The 10235-nt window shown below is 41.5% G+C and overlaps 1 protein-coding gene across 2 annotated transcripts in view; it reads right to left on the reverse strand.

The window, feature by feature from the left end:
• The window catches only part of LOC137425307 (beta-1,3-galactosyltransferase 1), a 105605-nt gene extending 96429 nt beyond the window's left edge, over positions 1-9176 (reverse strand). For both annotated transcript variants that reach the window (XM_068113591.2, XM_068113592.2), the window contains exons 1-2: positions 8812-9176; positions 1898-1987 (exon numbers count right to left, since the gene is read on the reverse strand). The gene's annotated coding sequence lies outside the window, so the exon portion shown is untranslated. The remainder of the gene's footprint in view (positions 1-1897; positions 1988-8811) is intronic.
• Between the last annotated feature and the right edge of the window lie 1059 nt (positions 9177-10235).

Below are 10235 nucleotides of genomic sequence, written 5' to 3' on the forward strand. Positions count from 1 at the left end.
TAAGTTTGATGATGTACAAGAAGAAGAAGAAGAAGACTTACGACCAACAAAACAACAAATGTTGTGTATTAGTCAGGTTCACTATGTCAATAAATTATATTTCGTTCAAAATCATGGTAGATTAGCAAACCTATACATTTTTGGAAAGGTTATAGCATAAGGAAACTAAAAATCAATGTTTACATTTGGAGAGATACCTGTATGGCGGCCATTTTGGATTTTCAAAATGGCCACTGTAAAATACAATATTTTGTTCTATTTGCCTCTAATTACCCTAAAAACTTTTAAAAATATACTAAACCTATATTTTCAGGGACAAGGAATCCAATGAAAGTATCAAATTAGTGCTATGGGGAATGGTAAGACACGAATCAAAGGTTTTGAATTGCAAAATACTGTCTTTATATTCGCGATAAGTTGCATAATCAAATACATGTTATCATTTTGTACAGGGAGTTAATAACATCAAAATGTGTCACAATAATTCATATCACCAAACATACACAGGCAGTCAGCAAAATCATATATACACATGCAGTCAGTATAACTTCACATCTACACAGGCAGTCAATGACAAAATATACACAGGCAGTCAATGGCATCAAACATACACGATTACAGAATATGCCATTTAGAGTTCGTCATCACTGTCCTGTGTGTCGTATCCGACAATATAGTCCGCATCGTTTTCACAGTCCGTTCCACACAAGCAAAGGTCGGTCAAATTGATTGGCAAATCGAATTGGTCGAATGGTCGATCGAATCGAATTCGATGAATCGAATCGAATCGAATCGATCGAATTGGTCGAATGGTCGATCGAAGCGATTGGTCGAATGGTCGAATGGTCGAATTGGTCGAATGGAATTCGTCGATTGGTCGAATTGGTCGAATTGGTCGAATCGAATTGGTCGGAATTGGCAAATGTAAACATTGATTTTCAGATTTTCCATGTAATAACGTTTCCAAAAATGTATAGGTTTGCTAATATACCATGATTTTGAACGAAAAAACATCGTGAACCTGACTATATGCCAAAACTCTGCAATAATAGACTGAGGTCATAAAGATGTCTAAAGGTGTGATGATTTGACATTTGTGATGGATTCTGATTTGGATGTAATTGTTTTTACATTATATTTGCCCTCATTTCAAACATATTAATGTTTCTTTTTCGCCTGAGCAACGCCAGGTACTCCAGCTATAATCACTTATGTACTTTACTCGAGATACAAATACAAAAACAACTTTGTGTGGGAGGTAACATTGGCTATGTGGCCGAAGCCTTATGCTGGGGTGTGAGGGGCCTGGGGAGGGGCGTAAATTCTCCATGTAAATGTGTACCGTGTAGGGCCACCTGGTGTTGATGGTAGAGGGTATTACAATTTCCTATTTTACCTGGACAACACAGAGGTCAACGCACTCCTTGCACAGGTAAATGTTTCCTTCTTCCCTTCCCTCCCCCAAAAACGGAGTCTGTCAAAGCACCCCCCCTCCCCCACGCCACCCCCCAACCAAATATATATATATATACACAGTATGTCTTACCACTCCCTCCTCCTCCTCCTCACTCCCGCCCCCCCCCCCCCCCCCCAACAACAACTTCACCTCGTATAATATATATATATATATATATATATATATATATATATATATATATATATATATATATATATATATATACATATATATATACATATACACACACACACACTTTGTTGTAGTGCACTTTTGTGTCCTGGATTATTGTGAGTATCTTGTTCATATAACTTTAAGCAGGACAAGTCTGCGGGGTAGCATCATTTCCTGAGGGATTAACTGTGTCGCTGATGCAATGCCCTCTACTGGCTGGTTCGCACAGACATTTGGAATTTGGCCATGGTGCTGGCAATAGCTCACCTTTAATGTCCACCAAATAATACCAGCAGACTGGACGCCCAGTTTAAGGTCCATCCAAGGGACGGCACACACATTGATGAGTCACCCTGCCTGTGAAACACAGTTAATCAAATGATGTCTCGTATACATATTGAATGATGATTCGACATATTAATGATCATCTATCTATAATTCCACTAATCTCTGTGTGTATGTGTGTGTGTATGTATGCGACAACGATTTCTCGACAACTACCGGTCCGATATACTTGAAACTTGCCAGGTATATTGCTGGGGACCCGAGGATGTGCCTTTTCAAGGTTTGAAATTAATCGGACAAGTACTTACCGAGCTATGGCGATTTAGCCGTTCGCCGTTCGCTTTGGCGTTGCGAATGGACCAAACCATTCCATGTAAATAGAGGGGGGGGTTCTGTGGTCGTTGCGAATGGACGAAACCATTTCATGTAAATAGAGGGGGGGGATTGTCACTGTACTCGCAAGCCGTTCGCCGTTCGCTTTGGCGTTGCGAATGGACCAAACCATTTCATGTAAATAGAGGGGGGGGATATAATTTTAGATAGATATATAGTACGGGCATATATATAGTACGGGCATGCCCTAGTAATACAAAACACAGATTCTTTTTAATGAATCACCCTGCCTTTGAAACAATGCGATGACAGTTTATAGCTGGGTCGGGATTCAAACCCAGTCTAGACAGTTTAGAGGTGAGTGTGCGTACCTTGAGGACATCCTGTCAGCCTCACTTTATGAATGAACTATCACATACATGACCATGAAGGACTGCCTCATTGATACATCATCTGGAATGTATTATCATTAATATGTACAGATATACTAGAAATAAAACTACAGTAAAACCCAAAGTCTCAGGTGAAAAAAGAGAAAAATCCAAAGCATGGGAATTGAACATGTGGACATCAAGCAGCAGATATGATGAAGCAAACACTGAAAGAGTTCAAACGATGAAAACAAATTGAATCAAACTTGGAAATGAAGCTTATGGTAAGCTTCATTCTCTTTGAAAGAGCCTTAATTCGATTTGCCAATTGGGCAGGCAGGTGAGCGTCAACAAGGCAATACCTGTTGAACGCTGGGAAGGTGCTGTGGATATCTTCAATTCATGGCTTTTAGAAATGTGTGCAAAAGGCATGCAGTCCAACTTTGGTACTCCAATAATTATAATGATAACAATCATTACGCCTTGGTCCCCCGTCGTTGAAGTAATGTGAGTTGACAAAGTGGAAGACGCAAGGCGGCCATCTTGGATTTTGACGTGGTGACCCAATTTTCAATAGCGTTCTCCCTTATGCGTAGATACACGCACACACCAGTGGACAGAGATATGGACAGAGATAGCTGGAATGTATGACGAACGAAGAAAATTTTTTCAAGATATTTCGCTCACAAGGTTCAGACATGTATATGGTGGCGGCCATCTTGGAGTTTGACGTGGCGACCCAATTTTCAATACTGTTCTTCCTTATGCCTAGATACACCGACACACCAGATTAGAAGTTGGTATTTCGCTTATTTTTCAAGATATTCTGCTCACAAGGTTCAGACATACATGGCGGTGGCCATCTTGGATTTCGACGTGGCGACCCAATTTTCAAGAGGGTTCTTCCTTATGCCTGGATACACCGACACACCAGATTAGAAGTTGGTACTTCTCTTATTTTTCAAGATATTCAGCTCACAATGTTCAGACATACATGGCGGCGGCTATCTTGGATGTTGACCTGGCGACCCAATTTTCAATAGCGTTCTTCCTTGTGCCGAGATACACCCACACACCAGATTAGAAGTTGGTACTTCGCTTATTTTTCAAGATATTCCGCTCACAATGTTCAGACATATATATATTGGCGGCCATCTTGTATTTTGACGTGGCGACCCAATTTTCAATACCTTTCTTCCTTATGCGTAGATACACCCACGCACCAGATTAGAAGTTAGTAGTTCGTTTATTTTTCAAGATATTTCGCTCACAGGGTTCAGACATATATATGGCGGCGGCCATCTTGGATTTTGACGTGGCGACCCAATTTTCAATAGCTTTCTCCCTTATGCGTAGATACACGCACACACCAGATTAGAAGTTAGTAGTTCATTTATTTTTCAAGATATTCCGCTCACAAGGTTCAGACATACATGGCATCAGACATACATGGCGGCGGCCATCTTGGATTTTGACGTGGGTTGCACCCACACCCCAAATTAGAATTCGGTCCTTCACTTACGCACGCACGCCTGGACGCACGCACGCCTGCACGCACACATGCACGGACGGGAAAACCATAGTCCCCCTTTCGCTCTGCGGTGCGACGGGGGACAACAATGATATTAACAATGATAATGCTCGTGATAACAATCCTATAGCCATCTCAAGACGGATTTTCTATGTACATTTAAATGTGTCCAAAAGTCTGGTGTTGGCCTAGTGGTTAGGGAGGCTTGGGATCCTAGGATCCTGGGGTCAAATCCCGGTTGATCGCTCAATTAACACCAGGGGGGTTGACTCAGCCTGTCATCCTTCCGAGGTCGGCAAATTGAGTACCAGTTCACTGGTAATTCCCTGTGTGTCACAAGAGGTGACTAACAGGGTTGGCGGCAGGAAGGGCATCCGGCCATAAAACATTGCTTCAAAAAAGGGGACCATGGTTCCTGAAAAAGGCCAACCTAACCCCCGCTCTGTGGGGAAACATGGTCTCTAAAGGTGGTCTCTTGTCTCTCATTCAAATGTCTACAAAGGCTTACTGCGAGATCGGTGACCTGATCATAGAAGTAAAAAAAATTCTATAAAAAACAAAAGTTGATTGTTCAGTCCAGAAGAAAAAGCATTCACCAGGTATGGTTCACCAGAGCACCTGGGTTCGATTCCTGGTCCGGGCATGTAATTTTCCTACATGTGTCAATTGAAGAAGAAGAAAAAAGTAAAATGGATACCACGTGTCGAGATTCCAGAAAGATTGTGCCATTTGCTTTTACATCATGCCACAAACTTAGTGATCACCACTGGAAAATATTTCGTGAGATCTTTCACAGGATTGTGCATTTGGAGCATAACATTGGTCAGAATTTTTCATTGAATTGAGCAACGATTGTCAGGGGCTACTTTTGATTTCATTGTTTTTCAGATTATTACACAAACAAATAACATAAAATTTCCTCACACCGGGTATCTTTTGCTCAACATCTTGGCAAACAATGTAGACAAATTTACTTTCTTTCTGAACAGATGGTTGAGCCTCAGGCAACTTGTATACAGTATTACTAAACACATTTGATTCAACTTTTGCTTCATCTGCACTATGATTTTTCCCACGATAGGTGGTATCAAGAATATATATATATATGTGTGTGTGTGTGTGTGTGTGTGTGTGTTCAGATTCGATTCTGAAGTAGCATACACTGTTAGACAGCATCGGGTGCTGCCGAAGCAGTTTCTTGTTGGCAGGAGTTATCCTGGGTGGTTTGCAATTGCCTTCGAAGCTGAAGTTATGATAGAAATTAGTAATTAATTCAGGGTGCCAGCGATAGCTCGCCTACTCTTCGTGAAGGACACTGGGATACTTAAGGTTCACCAACTAATGCCGGTAGTTGGGGCGTCAGTTTAAAGTACATCCGAGGGACGGCACACACACACACACATTGATCAATGACCCGCTTGTGAAACAGCGGAATGACAGGTCACAGCTGGGTCAAGATAGCTTAGTTTTGAGTTTGCGTACCTTTAGGCCATTGTACCAGCTATATGTATACATACATACACACATACATATAAACATATACAAGGTATGTCCCTTGCAGTTGTTGGAATTCTCATGGTCTCACCACTTGAAAACCCAATAAAGACAGCCCTTCATCATTGAAGGATTCTTGCATTCAAGCACCAAGAATGCAGTTTGTGTAATTACCATCAATATCTCGCACTGTCCAAACTTCAAATTTAAGATGGTGAAATACCAATTTCTAGGAGGAACAGGTATTTATATCTACCCGGAGGAGTGTGGATGAAAAACTAAACATTGCAAAAGCGATCATACAATCACACCACTGCTGTCGTGTTAGTGCACTTTCCCACTGAATTCACACACTCTCTGTATCTCAACTCCAACAGTGATGTGTGTGTATGACGAACGTTGCCAAAAGCTGTCTTCTGTGTTCGATATAATGTGTCAAGTTTATGCTGCAGGATGTTTCAAATGCTTTCCCCATCCACGGCAATGGGGGTAAAAGTCAGAGTAACATCCGTGCATGCATCTGTGATCGTGCTAAATGGGCGCATCTCTCCCACGTGGAATGAATGATAAAATAAAAGCGTAGGATCCATGAGATAGAATACAATTGATTGCGCCTAGGTTACGAGCAACAGAGAATCTGGCTCATTAAAATACAGGCCAACGGTTCTGATTGTAGATGTCCCGAGATTTAGCTGGAGGTAGCCGTAGATCATTCTTGGCTAGATAAACTATTATAAATTGCGATTGAGGTCGGTCAATATTTTGGTTGGAGATACCTAAAATTTGAATGCAGATGGCCTGGAATTTCACAAGAGACAACTCAATATTTATGTTGAAAATAACCATAGGTTTGATACAGATAGCGAGAATTTTGTAAGAGGTAGTTCAATATTCTGGCTGAAGATGACCAGCGATTTTGATGGAGATAGTTCAATATTCTGGCTGAAGATGACCAGCAATTGGGATAGAGATAGCTGGAATTTTGTAAGAGATAGTTCAATATTCTGGCTGAAGATGACCAGCAATTGGGACAGAAATAGCTGGAATTTTGGAAGAGATAGTTCAATATTCCAGTGGAAGATACCCAGAGATTTGGATAAAGATAGCTGGAATTTCAGAAGATACAACTCAATATTCATTTTGGAGATAACTATAGGTTTGGATACAGATAGCTACAATTTTGGAAGATATAGTTCATTATTCTGGATGAGGTTGGCCAGAGATATGGACAGAGATAGCTGGAATTTTGGAAAAGATAGTTCAATATTCTGGCTTAAGATGACCAGCGAATTGGAATGAGAAAGTTCAATATTCTGGCTGAAGATGACCAGCAATTGGGACAAAAATAGCTGGAATTTTGGAAGAGATAGTTCAATATTCCAGTGGAAGATAACCAGAGATTTGGATGGAGATAGTTCAATATTCTGGCTGAAGATGACCAGCAATTGGGACAGAAATAGCTGGAATTTTGGAAGAGATAGTTCAATATTCCAGTGGAAGATAACCAGAGATTTGAATAAAGATAGCTGGAATTTCAGAAGATACAACTCAATATTCATTTTGGAGATAACTATAGGTTTGGATACAGATAGCTACAATTTTGGAAGATATAGTTCAATATTCTGGATGAGGTTGGCCAGAGATATGGACAGAGATAGCTGGAATTTTGGAAGAGATAGTTCAATATTCTGGATGAGGTTGGCAAGAGATATGGATAGAGATAGCTGGAATTTTGGAAGAGATAGTTCAATATTATGGATGAAGTTGACCAGGGATATGGATAGAGATAGCTGGAATTTTGGAAGAGGTAGTTCAATATTCTGGTAAAAGATAACCAAAGATTTGGATAGAGATAGATGACATTTTGGAAGAGATAGTTCAATATTCCAGTTGAAGATAAACAGAGATTTGGATAAAGTTAGTTGGAATTTCAGAAGAAATAGTTTCATATTCTGGACGAAGATAACCCAAGATTTGGATAGAGATAGCTGGAATTTTGGAAGAGATAGTTCAATATTCCAGTCAAAGATAACCAGAGATTTGGATAGAGATAGCTGGAATTTTGGAAGAGATAGTTCAATATTCCAGTCAAAGATAACCAGAGATTTGGATAGAGATAGCTGGAATTTTGGAAGAGATAGTTCAATATTCCAGTCAAAGATAACCAAAGATTTGGATGAAGATAGTTGGAATTTCAGAAGAAATAGTTCCATATTCTGGACGAAGATAACCAAAGATTTGGCTGCAGAATTTGAAAAGAATCCAAATTCCGAGCTGGTGATAACTGAGCTCCATGCAGCATGGTCATACACAGGCCTAGCTGAATATACATAGCTGAAATAACAAGCAGACAGCACCAGGACAATAATGCAAACATTAAAGGTGTGCAGAATCCAAAATATTTTTATGAAAATGACATTTGGAAGAAAAAAAACCTCCTGAAATTAAGTCGCATTCTGCTGTTATTTAGAATTCATAATGTAGTCCCGCAACAGCATTTACGATGTAAATTATTCCCACTGTGAACGCCACGGGTAACGTATAGTTTCCCCCTGGAATGCGTACTATTTAGTCTTTCACGTGCACGAGTTCGTGCGGAGATCGGACACGTTCAGGTGTAGTTAAGTGCGCAGCCAAGGTGATGCGCTTCATTTGGCAAAAGCAGTGCGCAACGAGCACCTCCGAGCAGACCCGTGTTGTCCAACGAAACAGACTTTGTCCATAGACAGCGTACGATGCGAGGACGGATGAAGATTTTTTATTTTTTATGTTCCTGCCAGTAAACAATCTTGCAATTTGCATTCATGCCGTGGTCAAGTATTTGCTGCCTTGGCTATTTAAGCGATACCTCCGAGGGTTCCCTCGAGTCATCATTTGGACACCTTTATGTGCCGATTGTCCGAAGGAAAAATGAAAGCTTCGGTTTTGCTTTCGATGCGAGTGCAGTGGCGCAGGGACAGAATTGAGCTTCTCGAAACGCGCTCGGGACGTCCTGAGGATTTCGTGTATCAGGGGCAGAGCGGGATTGTACCCTGGTAGCACGGAGGGTTGAGGCAAACCGGACCGAGTTACGAGGGAAAAAAGTACCCCATACCCGGGGGTGCGACCACAGATGGTGCTTGCAGGGGAGGGGACCGTGGCGACCGTGGCGGGTTCAGAGATCGTACCTGGGGTCTGAAGCTCAAGGAGCGGCGGCTGCAGTCAGGAGAATGGGCTCGGGGCGGTTCGGAGAGCGAGCATGGACATAGATGGGATACTGGGAGCGACAGGCGCACGTCCGTGTGGAGCAGACGCGAGGACTCGGAGCGAAGAGAGGAGGAAGCGCGATAAGTGACGAAGAGGAAAATAGTGGGATGGAGACACCGAGCAAGACAAAGTGAGGAAGGGAGGGAGGAAGAGGTGCGCACGGGTAACGGGAACACACGTGCACTGCTCGGGGATGTAGGGCCGGGCGGACCGGCTGCGATCGCTGCTTCTCCAGCCCCGCCTCGCTATCTTCCGGACACCCCGATAGGCACTCGACCACCGAGCTCATGCTGACCTCTCTCTCCAAAAACAACACCGCCTGAAATCATTACCATTGGCTGGGGAACCTGCACAACACAACCAGCAGTAACATCGCCACAATCACAAGAAGATCATCACCATCACAAACATTTATATCACTCACATCGTCATCATCACTACCATCACCATCACGATATCTTCATCACTAACACCACAAACACTTCCATCACTCACATCGTCATCATCATCACCATTACTATATCTTCATCACTAACATCACAAACACTTCCATCACTCACATCGACATCAACACTACCATCACCATTACTATATCATTATCACTAACATCACAAACATCACCAAAACTCACATCATTATCACTGCAATCACCATAACTATATCATTATCACAAACATCACAAACACTTCCATCACTCACATCATCATCATCACTACCATCACCATTACTATATCATGATCACTAACATCACAAACACTTATGTCACTCACATCGTCGTCATCACTACCATCACCATTACTATATCTTCATCACTAACATCACAAACACTTCCATCACTCACATCGACATCAACACTACCATCACCATTACTATATCATTATCACTAACATCACAAACATCTCCAAAACTCACATCATTATCACTGCAATCACCATAACTATATCATTATCACAAACATCACAAACACTTCCATCACTCACATCATCATCATCACTACCATCACCATTACTATATCATGATCACTAACATCACAAACACTTATGTCACTCACATCGTCGTCATCACTACCATCACCATTACTATATCTTCATCACTAACATCACAAACACTTCCATCACTCACATCGTCATCATCACCACCATCACCATTACTATATCTTCATCACAAACATCACAAACACTTCCATCACTCACATCGACATCAACACTACCATCACCATTACTATATCATTATCACTAACATCACAAACATCTCCAAAACTCACATCATTATCACTGCAATCACCATAACTATATCATTATCACAAACATCACAAACACTTATGTCACTCACATCGTCATCATCA

Source organism: Myxine glutinosa, chromosome 4 (assembly GCF_964187855.1).
Source record: "Myxine glutinosa chromosome 4, kmMyxGlut1.1, whole genome shotgun sequence".
NCBI classification, from domain to species: domain Eukaryota; kingdom Metazoa; phylum Chordata; class Myxini; order Myxiniformes; family Myxinidae; genus Myxine; species Myxine glutinosa.